Source organism: Lygodium microphyllum, chromosome 16 (genome assembly GCF_053477565.2).
Source record: "Lygodium microphyllum isolate KBCC chromosome 16, Lygodium_microphyllum_v1.1.10, whole genome shotgun sequence".
Classification (NCBI taxonomy): domain Eukaryota; kingdom Viridiplantae; phylum Streptophyta; class Polypodiopsida; order Schizaeales; family Lygodiaceae; genus Lygodium; species Lygodium microphyllum.
The window spans coordinates 79101017-79119662 of NC_141150.1; positions in this window are offsets into that span (position 1 = coordinate 79101017).

Consider the following 18646-nt stretch of genomic DNA (forward strand, 5'->3'; position numbering starts at 1 on the left):
TGCCTTTCAAAATCATTCGTGAAGCTATAAACAACTCCTTGGAAAGATAATGAGATGGGGATTTTGTAGGCATGAACCTGTCCTGAAGGAATTGGCATAGCTGTTTTCATAGGGGATTGGAAATCATGGAGACACCGACTCCTAACGTGGTAATGACCTTCATTGGATCAAGAACATCTTGAGTTTGCTTCTGCAACAGCTTCAAAATATCGCCATTGGCAAACAACTGTCTGGCAGCAGGGAAGACTCCCCATGATACAGCAGACCAAGAGCCTTGCCTAGACTCTTCGGTGTCAGAAGAACAGTAGTGCCACGGACTGGACCAGACCTCTTACTGTAAGAGGTTAATAACTCGTCACAAATGGTAGGATCATCTAGAACCAGTGGGAAAGAAAGGCTCACGAACTTGGACAAGCCCGCTTTAGCGACAACGTCCGAATCCAGTAACAAAGAATAATCATGTAAAGCCAAAGGAACATACTGGATCGGGGGAGGAGTACGAGAGGGCGCCATTCAGATGGTTACACACACACACCACAAACACAGACAAACAAAGACAATGCCTGCAAAACAACAGATGAAAACCAAGGATAAGATATCAACCAATGTGGTAAAACGTGACTCGACCAACTATCCCCAAGCAAACCACAGCCTAGAAAAAATTCGATATGACCTCTACACATATGCGACCGAAAGCTTCATGCGATGCAAACATACAAACACCCAAATCCCCGTATCAGGCAATAAAGAAAAAACTACACATCGTACCCTTAACCGTAACAAATCAGACTACCAAAAAAAACGGACATCAAGACTGGACCATAACTTGACCATCAGTGTCAACTAAAGACTTGTACGCGCCCATCCCACGAAGCGAGTTCATTAAAAAGGGGAAATAAGTGCAGTGAGGGGGAATTAATTTAATGAAAGGTTCATTTTATGAATTATTAAGAAATGGGTGAATTTTTAATTGTGTTAAACCTTAACAAGAAAACGGCGGTTCCTTCTTAAAATTTTAATTACAAATTATTAGATTGGAGCGTTGCTTTAACGCAACCCGGACTTCGATACCCAAACTGAGGTCTCTAAATGCAAATTCATTTATTAAAAATTAAGGTGATGTGGAGCATTTTTTTGCCAGCGCGTGCTTTTGTGACGGCTGGTTCATTGTTATTAAAAATATTAAGGTGCCTCTGAAGCGCACATAGCACATGCTAAGTGAACGGCGGGTTGATTTTAATTAGAAGAAGGTGTGTTTGGCGTGAGCGCGCGTGCCATGGTGGTGTTTAGGATTCATGTTAAAAATTAAGCGTGAATTATGGGGTAGCGAAAAAAAATAAAAAATACCTGGAAGTGGGTGTATGTGTATGCAATGAATGCGCACGTCTCAATCCCCAAAATGTAGGTCAGCAATCCAAAAAGAAAAACCACGAACTGAAAATAATTGGACACACGACATAACAAGATTAGTATATATGAATTTGTTTGGATGACTGATGGCTTATATGTTGTTTTTTTTTAAAGAAAAAAAATTGTTGTGTATTGTTGATTGTGTATTTTGGTTTTTATGTGTTTTTGTTTGTTGTAATGTTTTTTTTTTTCCGTGTTGTTGTTGATCGTTGTGGCAAAATTTTGGCAATGAAACATATATAAAAATATTGAAGATTTTCAACATCAATCCACCACGTGTAACCAAGGTATCTGGATTTTTCCATATTTTTCAGCTTGTGTTTGGAATTAAAGAGGATTTTTCATGAATTTAGACATTTAATGAAGCATTTTTGCCATAAAATAAAAATGGAATAAATTGGCACAGCATTTTCAACTTAGGAAATATTCCAAAAATAAGCAAAGAAGTTGATGAAATTTTCAGGAATTTTTTTGCAATTAAAATGGTATTTTGACTAATTTTAATGAATTTTTGCTCATTTTGTGTGTATTTTTGAAAGAATTTGTACTTTTAAAATTTTTTGAATTTTTTTTGAGATTTTCAGTTTAGAAAAATATTTCAATTGACTGCAAAAATATTGGGAAATTTTTAAGATTTTTCTGTAAATTTTTTGGATTTTAATTGATTTTTAATGAATTTTTGAATTTTAAATGTATTTTTAAGGTTTTTCGGGTTTGGAAATTAAAATTCGGGAATATATACCCGGGAATGGATTGCGTGTCAGCTGCGTGTGAACAGCTGGCTAGTGCACATCACCGCATGGACAAGCTAATGCGCGTCCCCGTGCGTGAACGGCCGCTAACGGACTCTCGCACGAACCCACACATACGACGCCACGCATGCAACTCCGCAGACGCACACACCTCGTGTGTAACAGGGGGCTGAGAAGAGTTTCGGTGGGATTTGGCGGGTTTCGGCGGGTTTCGTCCCTTTGTTGTGGTGTGGAGGTCTTCTGCGGGTTTCTGCGTGGTTGTGTGCCTGGGGGGCGGGGGGGGGTAGTGGGGTGGGTTGGAATTGGGTGGGACTGGGGGCTTATGGGGGGGTGGTGGGTTGGGTGGGAAATGGGTAGGACTGGGGGCTTCGAGGGAGGGAGGCACCCGTGGGGCGAGGGGTAGGTGGGGGAGATTGGGAGCAGCCCAGGAAGGCGAGGAGAGGAAGAGGAGAAGAGGAGGAGAAGGGGAAGGAGAAGGGGACGCAGGGGGGAAGGGGGGAGAAGGTAGTTGGGGGTCGGGGAGAGAGAAAGGGGGGGTGGGGGGGATAGGGGAGGGTGTCGGGGAGAGAGAAAGATAATAAATGGGTTTTTAAAATAATAATAATAAATGAAATAAAGAAATTAAAGAAAAGAAAGGCGTGCCCCCGTCCCGCGCGCGTGCGTTGGCCGGGGTAAAAAAAATTTTCTGTGACGGGATCGGACTGGCGCCGAGACGTCAGTACGGGGCACGTGGACGCGACTGGGGCATGTGGAGATGCGTAAAATCGAAAACGGGCGCATTCACGCGCGGGACGAGGCGTGCGAAACACGTATAAACAAGGAAAAATTAATATCTCACAATCCGGGCATCGAAACGAAATGTCGTAAAAACAAAAATTGTGCAGGACGGCAGGGGGAAGACAGGAAAAAAACGCAACAGGGGTTCCGGGGGGAAAGGGCGTTCACATGCAAAAAACGCAAAAACGGCCCCAAAAATGCAAACAAAAATTAATATCGGAAGATCCGTGCATCGAAACGAGGTGCAGGAAAAAGGAAAAATGTGCAGAAAGACGTACCCAACAATCCTATCACGTCAAAACATGGTTCCGACTGAGAGAATACGCATTCACATGGGAAAAATCCAAAAAAAGACTCGAAAATAGAATCAAAAATTAATATTGGATGAATCGCTTGCCGAAATGACATGCAATAAAAAGGAAAAATGTCCGCAGGAAGGGTGGCACAGGGTTGTCATGTTAGAATGAAGTTTCAGCGGAACTAGGAGGGGTTCACATGCGAAAAACACCAAAAATACACCAAAAAACACACGAAAAAATTAATAACTAAAAATTTGACGGTCGGAATAGGGTGGAAAAGCAAGCAAAGATGGGAGGGAAGTGGCCCGGACACGGCTGTCACATCAAACTGGAATTTCGATGAAAATAGGGCAGGTTCACATGGAAAAATATGAAAAATACGCACGAAAATGTGTCGAAAAATCACAAAAATTAATATGGGATGAACCGGATAGTGGAAGGATAGGGAGTAAAAAGGAAAAAGGTCAGGGAGAAAGTGGTTGTCAAGGCTATAATGTCAGATCACCGTTCCGAAGCAAGAAAAGTGCGTTCACATGGAAAACTGACCAATTTACGCAAAATGCTTCAAAAATTAATAACTTTAGAACCAGATGTCAGAACAGGGGTTGGTAAAAAGGAAAAATGGTCAGTTCAAAGGATGAACATGGCTATAAGGTTGGATGCGGATTTCGGTGAAAGTAGGGTGCGTGCACTTGGCAGGACAACAAAATCAGGGAATGAAGGAAAACTGCAAGGGAACAGCCCCGAGGGTGGGTGAAAAATGGACGGATGGGTGGGGAAGGGACCCCAGCAGGGTAAAAGCAAGTCATGGCATAGGGGCCGTAGCAGGTTGAGGCATATGCAGAGGGATATGCAATGTAGACGCGCAGGGATGCATCCCCACACTTAAGACCTTAAGGGACAGGGTTAACCGAGCAACAGGGACCTAATACCACATAACAGACCATCCACGAACGTCCCCACACTTAAAACACAATCGTCACTGACAACAGAAGGTGTAGAGTTAGAAAAACTTGGCCCATGTTGTCAAGAATCAAGGTTGACTGTCAATGGCACGTCCACTGTCGTTGTCGACTGCAGGAGGTACCAAGGCATCTTCACAGCACACGTCCTTCGTGGCAGGGACCACGCGGCAGCACCCAGGGAGGTAGTTGGTTGAAGGAATCACAGAAAATTCGTCGATGGCAAGGAATGTTGCACTCAACGCACAATCACTCATATGGAATGAAAGAGCAATCACTCACCCCATGACTAATATCACTCGAGGAAAGCAAGATGAAAACCCATGTCTCACACCCCAGTTTAGGAATCGACAAGGGGGATGGTGCAGAGGGAGTATGCCAGGGTGCACAGTTGATGGTGCATCAGTGCGTCCAACCCGTCTGGCATAAGTGCAAGCAGGAAGGCCAGGGAGCCTTGCAGTGCAGTGTACAGAACAGGGTGGCGTGTCTTGCGATGATGGTAGAGACCCACCCCATGGGTGCATAGGGAAACAGGAACGAACCTTACTCCAAGTGTCGTAACGTCCCTCAATCTCACCTCTCGGTAATTGATTGAAGAAACTCCAGTCACACTCAGCCCACCCTCTGTCTCACGCTCTGCTGAAAGATACAGAGGTCAACCATGTCCTGAAACCCATTGATGTAATCCTCACGGTCACTTGTGCAAAGGTTGTATGCCTTGTGCGCATTTGATGGTGCAAGTATGCATCCCGCCCTATGCCAGCATATGGTGCGAGAAGGAAGGCCAGGGAGCCTAATAGTGCAGTGCACAAGAACAAATCGTGCTTTGTGCATTGAGAGGCCCATCCCGTGCGTGCAACACTTCATTCACACTTCTCACCTCTCATTTGATTTGAAGGGAAAGACTGGTCTCTCGCTCCACCCTCTGTCTCACTCTCTGTTGATAGGTACAGAGGGCAACCATACTCACTTCCCCATCCGGTTAGGATGAAAGCTCGCGTCACTCAATTGTTTGTCGATGAAGATCGTTGTGTTTGTTGTTGAAAAGGCATACCCAGGGAGGTAGCCATCAAATCGAACATTGTGTTGGATAGGACATGACGTCTGCTAGAGGACAGTTAGACGCTCTGCAGAGAGACCCAGGACACAGCGTACCAAGGGAGACAGCTTCGGAACTGGACCCTAGGGATGTCAATTGATGAATCCACTTTCTGGACTTCAGAGTGTTGCCACCTTTTCCACAGCCAGCTTCCCGCCCAAGGGTATTTTCCACCTTTTCTTGGAACGAGGCCTGCTATGACAAGGAATTTCTTCCTTTTCTCCCATAACAAATTTTTTTATTTTTTTCTTTTCTTTGTTTTTTTTTTTCTTGTTTTGTTGTTGTTTCTTTTTCTTTTTTGCTTCTATTCCTGAGGGTGTCTCCACCTTTTCTCAAAGAATAGGTCGGCATGGCAGGGACCAAAGTCCTTTTCTCCCATGACCGATATATATATATATATATAGTTTCGAATTAAACAAGGGAATGGTGGAAATACCATTTGTCAGAACCCACCTTGCCACTGCCGCTGGTGGAAAATAGAGGATAAGAGATCGGGGCTGGAAGCACGGGATGATGGAGACATCATCTACATATTAGATCAAGATGGTGATGAGATTGATGAAGGGTAACATGAAGAAATTGATGATACCTTTATCTTTGACCCAAGCTAGCTATAATGCATGAATTCTTATTTGCTAGGAAGTGACCTTAATATGTCATGTTTTTTTTGGCAAAGATATATATGACCAAAATAAACTCAAACCCTCCACTAGATGTGATCATGAAAATAAAAATAGTCATATAGACAAATACACATAGCTTATCTATTTGTGTACATATGCATGTGACAGGAGTAGAGGATGATGCTACTCATGGATACATGCTCATATGGTAGATGTATTAAGTGGACTTTGATGCATGTGTGAGGGGTTGCCAAATATATGAGATGCAAAGCATGCATCTTTCATTTTTCCAATTAGATTTGTAAAAGATTGGATGAAAAAGTGCTACAAAAAAGGTGGGTTGCTTGAAAGGCCCTTGAAGAGCATGATAGAGAAGAGCAACATTCTCTATTAGAAGAGACTATAGAAAAATGATCTAAACTGTAAAAAAGGGCTACTTGTAGTACTAGCTTCAGGGGAATTATCAAAGGACTTTTGCAAGGGGCTGCAAGAGCTTGTAGAGCTATATTATAGGTTTGAAGGGGTTTGTTATAAATCTTGGAAAGAGGGCCTATAGTAGCCGACTAGAAAGCACACATAATCATTAAGTTGGACTACCACAAGAGCATAAGCATGATGGTATTTAGAAATCACAAGTTTGAGTAGATATCTAGAGCCTTGAGATGTATGTAGAGAGGTGGTTTGTGTCTATGTGAATCATGGAATATATATTAGGATGAAGTTAGGGGAAATCAGTCAATGAGCTACTATGCTGTCTGGAGGGCTACATGTATATGTTGTTATTTTATAGATGGATCTTGTAGGTGGACTTTCGTCGAGTAGCATCATCATCAACATAATTTGTGAGATATGTGGGTGCACCTCTTTTAGACAAGGAACGATGAGTAGCAATATCATCACATCACATGATCATTGATATGATCAAAGGTATTTAAAATTTGTTGCATCATTTATTACAATAAGCATTGTTGTCTTTTTCTCAATGATGATGAATAAGATATCTCGTTTGGTGGTAATTATAATTTGCTAAGCCATTTGTTATGTTAAACATTGCAATGATTTTCTTATTGTAATCTTTCACTCTTTTGTACAAGCACAAAAACAATCAAAAGTGAGAAGAGAAAGCAATATTTTTCTTATTTTAATCTTTCACTCTTTTGTACATGCATAAAGACAATCAAGAGAGAGAGGAGGAAGTAAGGTCAAGCAAGTCTAATGGTTCAAATGATAGTAATGGAACCAACAATAGTGTATCTAAGAACAATTTGCCAATGTGTCATGCACCACCTTAGATAGTGGTTGTTCTACTTTGCAATGCAGGTCAAAATTTGGCTATCAAATTTGGTGTGCACTAGTTATTTGTAGTGAAACAAATTTGGCAACTTTGAGTTTTCTTGTCTTATAATCCAAGCCAAATTTTAGCTTTTAAATCTTTATGCACATAGTTGTATATTTGAGAATGAAATCACTAACTTACTATTTAGTCATTTTCATTCTTCTTTTATATTCACAATTGTACACTTTGTTGTGTCAAGCTATATTCTTGCATGTATTTTTTGAAGTGGATTTGATTCATATAAACAATGCTCAATGTGTGTGCAAGAAGGGACAACAATAAACTAGGGAGCTACTAGTTCCAAAATTATGGCTCTAGCCATAGTTCTAGAATTACTAGTTCCTTGGTCTATTTTTCTTACAAATGCCATGCTAATTCTTGCATTTATAAGCACATTTAATACCATGGGAGAATTGTAGATGAACAACATTTGAATTCTCATTTTTGTGAAGCTTTAAGTTAGAATGCATTCAAAATATGTTTAAAGCATACCTATTTTTGTAAAATAAACATGAAAGCATTTACTAATATCTTGATGTACACTTATGCTTGTTTATAGACATGCCCATTAATTTTTGAAAGTTCTTAAAATGTATCTATATGCCCATCTATGAATGTGATCAGTTTTGTGAGTGCTAGCTTTTCATTGGGTGCTTTTGCATCATTTTGTGGACTCCTCTTCTTTTCCTAGCCTATGACCCATACATGTAGTACCCTTGCTTGCATTCTAGCTTCTTTTTCAAAGGTATCAATCATAACTTCTATATTGATTATAGGAGATATTTTCCCCTTTTTGGCCACCTCTACCCATTTTGTGTTTTCTTGTATATGTGCCTATATGTTTGGTTACCTTCTCAAAATATTTTATTTATTGCTCTAGATGTGTCTTCAATTATTTAATCTCCTTAGCTAAGGTGTAGTTAGATTTCAAACTTTCTCCTTCAATTGGTTCTTATAGGCTTCAAGTTCATGCTGGGACTCCTTAATCATAGTGTCCTTCTTTACCTGCAAGCATTTTTCCATAGATGCTTTCTAGTCATTAACAATGCTCATTGTGACATTAAGGTTTCTTATTTGTTAATGTCTCCATTATGTAGACCTTTGTATGTAGTAATGCTTGTAATTGCCCTTTCAAAGCACTATAACATTTGTTTTATAAGTTAGTGAGCATTTTACTTTCATTTTCCTCCATGCATGCATGCATACTACTTTTCCCTACATCTAAGGCCTCAAGCATGTCTCACTTCACCTTGAAATAAATCTCCATGCATGCATGCATACTAATTTTCCCTACATCTAAGGCCTCAAGCATATCTCACTTCACCTTACATATTTATTTCATGTTATTATTTTAGATCTAATCATGAAATACATTTTCTCGTACATATCTTTGTCTTAGGTTCTTACCAACTTCCTCATTGTCAAAGAACTTGGGAATATGGTGGTATTTCACAAGCATCTATGAAGCTATTGTATCTTAGGTGTTGTTTGATAACTATCTTCTTGTAGAGGTTCTCCAATATTTTTAATGTCCTATGAGGTATTTCTATCCATTTCTCTACTTTATGATTGCCTCAATGTTTGATAAGTGTTGTGTTGTAGGGATTCTCTGATGTTTTCAATACTTTCGAGTTATTGTTGCCCATGCTTATGTTGTATTATTATTTCTAGAACTAGTAGTTTAGTATTTGCCAATTATTGAAATAAAGGATGGTAGTGGTACTAATAATAAAGGATAATAGTAGTTGAGTAGACAATCCAAGCTCAAAAGCATGAGATTATTGTGTCCATCAAAAGCTTGCAAGTCACAAATTGTCATAGTGCCTCAGAGTTCCTCAACTATTGTCTCAAAGCTTAGCATTAAACTATTGTATACCACTATTAGGTAGCATTCACATGAGCATTCCAAGGTCAATGAGTATTTTAGGGGTATTCAAAACAACATTACTCTCTATCTATCAACATTTGAGAGGTTATTTCATTAGTTACATGCAAAGAAATACAAAAGCATTCACTAGTTGCATTAACTAGAAGATGTGCATTCCAAGGTCAACGAGTATTGTAGAAGCATTTGAAACTACCTTACTGTATCTACATTTAGAACTACATTACTTTTAACATGCCATCAAATATTCAAAAGGAAATCCTTGTTAGTGTTTCAAAGGAGCATTGAAGGTACAATTTTGTCTTTTTTTTCTCTATATATAAATATGTTGTTAGTTGTAATCAAATGATTGTCTTATTTTGTAGGCTTGTGGGAATGCCTTTCTGACAATATACACAAGACTCTCCAGAGGAAGTTGTCATGGAATCATAGCCACAAATCTCTTTGGATAGCCAAATCTCAAGTCCTTCAGGTTTGCTCCCAAATGCACCATATTATTTGTAGCATCTTCCACAAATGGGTATGGAATTCTAAATACTCCACATGGCTTTAGTACTATGCTTAACGATGGCTCTTGTTCTAAACGCTTGCATTACACGACACCTTAAGCTACCAATATGCAAGGAGTTCAACCCTTCTCTACCCAAGGTTAGAATCTAGACCATCACAAGGCCAGTGTGTAAGTGCCTCGACAACCTCCAAACTTTCAGGGAGTAAAGAAGCATGTAGTGGCACCCAATAATGTGTCACTTACCTTCCTCTCCCCAAGAAGAGAAAGACTAAAGGGAAAAAAGTCATGACCGATGATATCAACTATGAGAATGGAGAAGAAAAAAACAATAACTTTTGGAAGGATTTTTAGGTTGGGTAACTAGTTCGTGCATGTGGTAGTATGAATGGCCAGTTTGATAAGCCTAAAAAACAAGGTGCTGATCTTTGGGGGAAAATAGCCACACAGTTGGCTTCCATTTATTCCGATTTTGATAAGGATAGTGAGTCTTGTAGGAAGAAGTGGACTCGTGTCCATCAACAATACAACAAGATAAAGCACAAAATACAATCTCAGGCAATGATAGGAAGATAACATCTAATTGGTATGACGTAGTGGATGAGTACATGCATGTCCGAGATCATGTCACATGCATCAGTCAAGCTTCTTCCACCAAATAAAACTCGAATTTGGAGGGAGAATCATCCCCAAGGAACGTTCAAGGTAGTACATATATAGAAAATGCACAAAAGATATTGGGATCTAATCTCACAAGTTGCAACCCCACTGTTGATGACTACCTATCTACAATGGTTAATACTAAAGCTGGTCACACAACTAAAAGATTTGTTTGAGCAGCGATAGGATGCAATAGAATCATGAAAACTTGATATATTTCAAGCCATGCATGGTAGCATGGTGGCATTTCTAGAGCTAGTTAGGAAGCCTACTTAGTTTAGCAATGTTGAATTGCAATGGGAGTTTAAAGATTAAGTTTAATCTCGTGTTGGTATTCCAATCTCAATATTATAAAATGTCTCTATTGACTTATGTATCTTCAAAAATGTATATGTTGGTTTTGAAAGTATATTAAATTTGAATTACTCTTAATTTGAAGCTTGGTTCTTAGTAAAATGCAACTCAATACTTATGTATCCATTGAGTTTGTTGAATGGTCATTATAAATTTCAATTTTTATATTTTTACATTTTTCAATGAAAAATGCAACTTAATTTGTGGTCTTATATGTTTATCTTCAATTTTCTCTTTTACGATTAGTAAGTTTTGATTATATTCTACATATGTAGAGTCTGTGACATGCAATAGAGAGATGGCTTTGTATTGTGCTTGGATGATATCTATTATGATGTTGACCATGCTAGATTGCATATTGGAGGAAGTTGATGATATTGTAAAGGCATGGCTTTATGAGGAAAAAGTTGGTGCCAAGATGATGAAGGCAAAGACCCTCATCGTTGTCAAGGTCACTTCACTTGACGATGTTGGGCCTATCCACTTGCCCCAAATTTTTATCGAGCCACTTTAATGGGATCATACACACCCAAATGTTCAAGAAACACCATTGTATTAGCATGGATATATTCCATTACCTTTGTGGCAAGTTGTCTACTCTATTTGGAGGCAAGACACTTCCATGAGACAACCCATACCAATTCAAACCCGTAATTGCATAGCTTTGCATAGGTTGGCAAGTGGAACTTTGCTCAAAGTTCTTGTAGATCTCTATGGATGTGGGAAAGTTACAACATGTCACATAGTGCTACAACTTTTTGTGGCATTGGCGGCATCAAGATTGAAGGATACATATATATGTTGGCCAACATTGTTTCAAATACAAAAGCTTTCCAAACAATTTGAAGCTAACAGAGGCATTCCATCTGTGATTGGTTGATAGAATGCATATCCCCATCATAACACCTAAGGACAATGTAACAAACTACTATAATAGAAAAGGTTTTCACCCTATTTTGTTGCAATTGACTATTACATCTAATTGCACTATTTTGGACTATGATGTAGGTTGGTGCGGGTCCATATATGACTATGAAATTTGGCAAAAGTGCACTTGGGGTCCAATGCAACAAAGGTGACTTTTGCAAGTATTGCTTAGTAGGTGATTGTGCATACATTGCAAAATTGTACATGCTAGTTCCTTTTAAAGGAAGAAAGAAAGGCTTGTCTAAGATGAAGTATTATTGGAATTTTATCCAATCGAGTACACTGATGGACATTGAGAGGGATTTTGGATTGTTGAAGGAAAGGATTTGGATTCTCCTAAAATGCATAGACATGGATTTACTTAATATTCCTGACATTGTCATCGCATGTCTTGTGTTGCATAATATTTGCATACTACATGGTGAGACCTTTGACATCATGGATTGGGTAAGAGATACTGAAACAACTATCGATGAGAAACTAGTAAACCTTGAGGTAGGGACTAGAACAACATCAATATCCACTTTATTTGACGTTCGTTGTCGTGCCGCTACGTGCACATCGTGTAAAAAAATCTAGAGTGTGGCTCCCTTTTAGATTTAGAGAGCCAATGCCATTTTAGACATTAGTGTTAGTGTCCGTGGCTCAAAAATATTAGCTTTTAGACAAATTTTAATATTCTAGATATTAGCTCTTGTAAAAAAATCTACAAAACTATAGACAACTTCTAGATTAGGAGATGACATGTAAAAGAAAGCATGTAGCTTTCAGCTAATTTGAGAGGATTTTATGTAAAAAGAGAGATTAGCGAAACACTCTGAAAGTGGGAGATGAAGAAGGAGTGATCTAACAGGATTCTGGCTAGGTGTCTTGGTATTTAACTCCCCTTTTAGAGCCATTGGAAGGATCAAATTGGCGATCTGAGCAGCATAGAGGAAGGTATTATTTTGTACACGTTTTTGTCTATTAGAGTTATATTTTCTCATAATGCTAAAAGAAACTGACAGGCTTCATCTCTATTAGTATTCTTCTATATTTTCTAATTCTTTTTTTTGAAGTATTCTTCTACATCTTCAATCTCTTCGAACCCCTTCTCTTTTGTCTACTCCTCTCCTTGAATCTACCTTCACCCTGTTGTCACTTATCTTCAAGAACTTAGCTTGAAACCTTCAACCCTTCTCTTATCTCTACCATCTCTGGAGTCTAAGCTCTTGAACCCCCATACATTCTTCTCTTGCCAAAACCCTTGTGGTGACCTTCAACCCTATGCGATGTGACATTGGTGAACCTGACGTGAAGGTCGGTGTAAGACAACTCCAAGATGGGGGATTTTTTAGGAGATACTCTACAACAATTGGTGTGCATACTGCAACAGACTCAACAACAACAAATCCAAATGTTACAACAACAACAACAAAGGCAAGAAGAAGAGAAGATTGTTTCCACAGCTATCAAGTCCCTAGAAGAAGTTGGGTATGAATTAAAACAATTTAATGGTCAAAATGTCTCTGTTTTCATTCGTTTCTATGTTGAGAAAATACTATTCTTTGGTGTACCGCAATATGCATGGAGCTGTTATTTTGCCAGACTAGCCAAGCATGGTCTTCAAGAAAGAATCCATGGTCTTTTCCAACAAGATGCAGATTGGGCTGCATTCAAAAAAGCCCTACACGAAGAAATCTTCTTAGAAGACTCTAGCCTTATGATGAAGAAATGTTTCAATGAATGGGTTGAAAAACCCAACAAAGGTTTAGCTATAACAGCTCTATACCATGATTTTGAAAGTAAATTTGGACAACTTGATGTTGAAGACCAGCAAAGTATGGAAGATCAAAAGATTGAATTATTCCTTAAGGCTGCAGATCCCACTGTGCAAGAAAAGCTTACTGATAGCCTAGAAGATGATACCTCCGAATCAGGAGTCAAGACTGCATGGACAGATGTTACTAATGCAGTTAACATGATTTCTTGAAGAGAGCAGATGCGACTAAGATTGGGCTCTACTTCAACTTCAACAACTCCATTGATGGAGCTTGTTCCACCTTCAAAATCCCCTATTCCTTTGACTAATCAACCAACGCTTTCTTCTTCCGTTCCTTCTAAAAATGATGTCATGGATGAAATTATTAAAAGCATGCGTGACCTTCATTTGAATCTTACAGAAATTAGTTCCAAAGTAGAGAAGCTGGATGTCAAAGTTGAAGAACGAGGATGATCATAAACTCAAAGACCCATGAGAGAAGGCTTTAAGAGGTGCTGTATTTGGTGCGACAGCCAACAACATGACAAGAGGGAGTGTTCTGCCTTCCGTGAGGCTGAAGCACATAAGCTTGTCTTTTGGAAAGACAAAAAAATCCATGTAGCTGAAACTGGTCTTCCATTAGAGCCAAATTTTGGCAATGGTGGAATGAAAAAAAGATTAGAAGATTTAGCTATAAAGAATGCCTATGCAGAAATTGATGCAGCTAGTATGGGCTGCAAATTAAGCCAACTAAATCAAGTTTGAAAGCATGTAAAACTAATGTGCAATCTAAAGTATGGATGTAGGCACTAGATCAAATGGAACGTGGTAAAGCAACCAAAGAAGATTTGTTTAACGCCAGTCAGTGCATTCGAGGAATAACTAGTTGGAAAGAACCGATAGATTCTTTTTCCGCCTTTGCACATTTGGTTGACGTCAATCATAAATAAGTATTGATTGAAGAAAAGAGAAGAAGAGAAGATGAACTAGGGCCTTCCTCTTCTGGCCCTCCAAAACGGGTAACTAGAAGAACGCCTAAACAACCAAAGCTTGTTGAAAATATAACCCCAGATCAAGAGATGGAAGATGCGCCACAAACAAAGAAGACCGAAGGAAAGAAGAAAGGCAAGTAGCCAGGCTACAAATTGCAATCTGACATAGAATCTGTAACCGATCTCAAATGAGTTCTAGAATAACGAATTCTAGGAAGCAAAATTGAATTCACCTTAGGCGAAATTCTTGGAATTGGCAAACGTGAATTCCATGATGTAATTATTAATGTAATCAAAAGAAAAAGACAATATGTTGGTGATGAAGTTGAAGAAACAGTGCATGCTTTTTTGAAAGTTCTTCAAGTTTTTATGCAGGATGAAGATAAGCTGACTTCATAAGGAATTCATCTTGAAGCAGTTAAAGAATTAATTGCAGCAATTGAAGCTACAGATAAAGAAAACATGAATGTAAAAATTAAAGAAGTGAAAGCTGAAAATGTAATGGTCGGTTGTGTTGAGAGTGGAAAAAGACTGAATTTTTGACTGATTTTTGTTATTTTTGAGGAATGAATGATTGATTTTTGAGGGACTTAGAGTGATGTATGGTTGATAATGGAAGTGTTTGAGAGTGTTTTGGATGATATTGATTATGTTTTGGAAGTTCATGATGATTCTCAGTAGAGATATGAAGTTCTGTGATGTTCTGATAGGTTCTGTTGAGGTTCCGATTGGTTATGTATACCTTTTGTATAGCTTTTGTTTTGTTCTGATTTTCTTATGTATGAAGCGTGGATTAATGATTGATGAAGATTGAGATCTTTTGGAAGATTATTGAATAGTTTTTGATAGTCTGGAATGGTTTTAGTATGAGTTATGAGGTTTTGATGACCTTCTATAACCCTATGTAAACCTTTTGTAGAGCCTCTGTCTCTGTTCTGTCTCTACTTGTAACTGTTCTGTATCAGCTCTGGTACTGTACTGTAGTGTTCTGTAGATTTTCTGTAAGTGTTCTGTAGAATGTATGTGTGACTTTGGGAAAGTTTTCTAACTTTTAGAAAGGATGAATCTAAGTTCAAAAGGGCTAAAACAAATAGGAAGAAGTAGCTGCTGAAGACTGAAGATGTTGAAGAATATGGTTGATTCTATTAAATCTGTGGGAGATATCTACTATGATGTTGCATGAAGAATTTTTATTTTATTTGTTTTGATGATCAAAAGAATGAAATAAAAGCTTGTTGATGTTACAAGATAGATTTTCTTGCAGTAGAATCCCCTTTTCCTTGGTGTTCCTCCTGGGGCTCTAGGTTGGTCCAAACCAGTTGGGCACCCACCTCTCAAAAAAAAGGTCGTCTACAGCACATGCATGAGGAGGAAGAGGCTCGGTTCATTCCAAGCAATCACTACTCTCATACGCATTGGGCAAGAGCAACAATGGAGACAATAGTCAAAATTGGAGAAAAAGAAACACCATTTATTGCGCTCTTAGACCATGGCTCGGAGATAAACGTCATGGCAAGGAGTCTCTATGAAAGTGGCAGATGGCCCATAGATGTTGATCCAGGATGTCGAATGAGAGCTACAAACAACTATTCTAGAGAGTTATATGCTGCATGTCCTAATGTGCAGGTAACTATTGGAGACATAAAAGACACTTTTCACTTTTTTGTTCAAGACTCTTGTAGTTACCCTATCATTCTTGGGCAACCTTACATTTGTGAAGCTCGCTTGGAAACAAAAGCTCTTGATGATGGTTCTTCCTATGCTCGAATCCAAAGCAAGGATAATGAACGAGTTGTCCAATTTCTTACTCTGTGTGTTAACCATCATCGAAACAGAGATCGAAAACGTGATTATCCTGTGCCTCCTAATGCTCGAGAATTCTAGGGTTTTCGGGCTGCACTCCTATAAAAGAAGGCTATGGTAGTGCGTCACGTAAAAATATTGAACCTCCTTATGCTATATAAACTGTGTCTCTAGCAAATTTGTATGTATATACAGCCAATATTATGGGCTATTATAAGTCTCTTCCGGCCATGACTAAGGCTGCAAGAAAATATTTATGTCATGTAAAAAGGGAGCTAAAAACTTATGGCATGATGGCTGAAAATGAAGATATTTCGGGCATTTTTTTTGGACTGATTACTATTACTATTGACACATTGGCTGAAATATATGCAGGTATTCATGCAAAAAATCAGGCAAAAAATCAATCCATAGAAGTATGTACATCGGATTTTTATCAAACAATTCAAGAATTTGTTGAGCAGGAAGACATTGGTTTACTCAACAAGGTTGAAGCGCAAGTGGAGACAAAATACAAGATGGTGGATAAGAAAGTCAAACTTGTGGCAGTCCCACTTCCTGAAAGTGAAGGGTTGGCTGATAGGGCAACAAATTAGCCAAGTCTTCATGATCCTTCCAACATTGGTCACAAGTTCACATTTGAAAGTATAAAAGAGCTCAAAATAGGTGTAATGGAAAAGCTTTTGCATTTCAACCAAGTGAAATAGGCTATGTGGATCCAAATATTGTGGCTCCTATGGTCATTTTTACGGTCCCACATATGTCTTGGAATCTCAAGCCTATTCCTATTCCAAGGGCACATTTGCCCAAATTACTGGAACTTCTAAATGAAGATCAGAATGAAGATTTTAGAACCTTCTTCAGCACCCCACTCAAATCAATGGTTTATCTTGCCCAAGAAAAATGGATTTTTTTGATTCATTCAAGATCTACAGCTTGTTAATCGTGTCACAATCCAAAATGTTGGTTTGGGTCCAATTGTTGATGAGTTTGCTGAAGCTTTTGTAGGCATAGCGATTTATTCTATGGGTGACCTATATTCAGGATATGACCAACTTCAACTTTCATTAGAAAGCCGAGACATCACCACAATGAAGACACCTCTTGGATTGGTCCGCATGTGCACTCTACCACAAGGTGTAACAAACTCCGTAGCCCATATGATGAATGCCATGCACAAAGTCTTAAGGGACTTTATTCCACAACTTACTCTTCCATTTCTTGATGATGTATCTATCAAGGGATGTGAAGTCAATGAAAAGAATGAAGAGCTTGACGAAGATGGCTGCAGGACATTTGTAGTTAACCATATTCATGATTGGGAAGACAAGATTTTAACAAGGCTAGAAGAGGTACATCTTATCCTTTCTAGAGCTAAGTCGATTTTTGGAGTAGAAGAAGTCCTAGTGGTTGGTCATCTATGTGGCCCCTATGGATGCAAACCTTCTCCAATCAAGATAGATGCCATCAGCAGAATGTAAAAAAATGCACAAATGTTTCACAGGTGAGAAGATTTCTTGGCGCATGTGTATTCTATCTCATATGGATAGCACATTTTGCTCATGTAGCTGAAAATCTTTATCAATTATTAAGAAAATGCCAAAGATTCTCTTGGGATAATGAGCATACTCTCACTATGCATAAATTAAAGGAGTTGTTAATTTTAGCCCCCACTCTCAAAAGGTCTGATTATTCAAATGGTCAACCCATCATCCTTATTGTGGATACAAGTCCCATTGGGATAGGATGGGCTGTTGGCTAAGAGGATCTTTAAGGTAACAGGTATGTAATTCATTTTGTAGCAAAATTTCTCAATGAAAGTCAAAGAAGGTATGCACAAGTAAAAAGGGAATTGTGGGGAGTTGTAACAGCATTAAAGTGTGATGGTGAATACTTTATAGGTGCTTTCATAGTGGTAGAAACTGATTGTCTTCCACTCTTGGGCATGATTGCCAACTGTGACATTGCTATGCTAAGATGGATTGCATATATTAAATCTCTCAACCCCGAATTAAAGCATATTGCAGGAAAGGCGAATCCAGTTGTTGACATGCTATCACATGCAAGATATGATAATGAAGAAGAGCTGATGGAAGAAGATGAAGCTGAAGAATCTATACTTGCTGAATTTCATTCCATGGCTGCTGAAAATACCTTTTCAGTTATTGTATATACTGGTCCAAAGCTGAAAACAATAGGATGGACTAGAAGCCAACATCCTCATTGCATTGCTAAAGTTCTAGTTCATTTCCTTGAAGAATATTATGAAGAAGATTGGCTAAAGATCAGCCAATATTTGAGCACAATGAAGAAGAAGGAGACTTGGACTGATGAAGAGTTCAATCATATCAAGAGGAAAGATTATGGATTTTTTCTTAAAGAAGGACATCTATGGAAGCACGCAAAGAAGAAGAAAGGAGCGCTTGTCCAAGTTTTAGGTAACAAAAGATTGCAACAACAGGTAATGAAGGAATTTCATGAAAGCCTGTGGGTTGGCCATAGAGGCATATGGGAAACC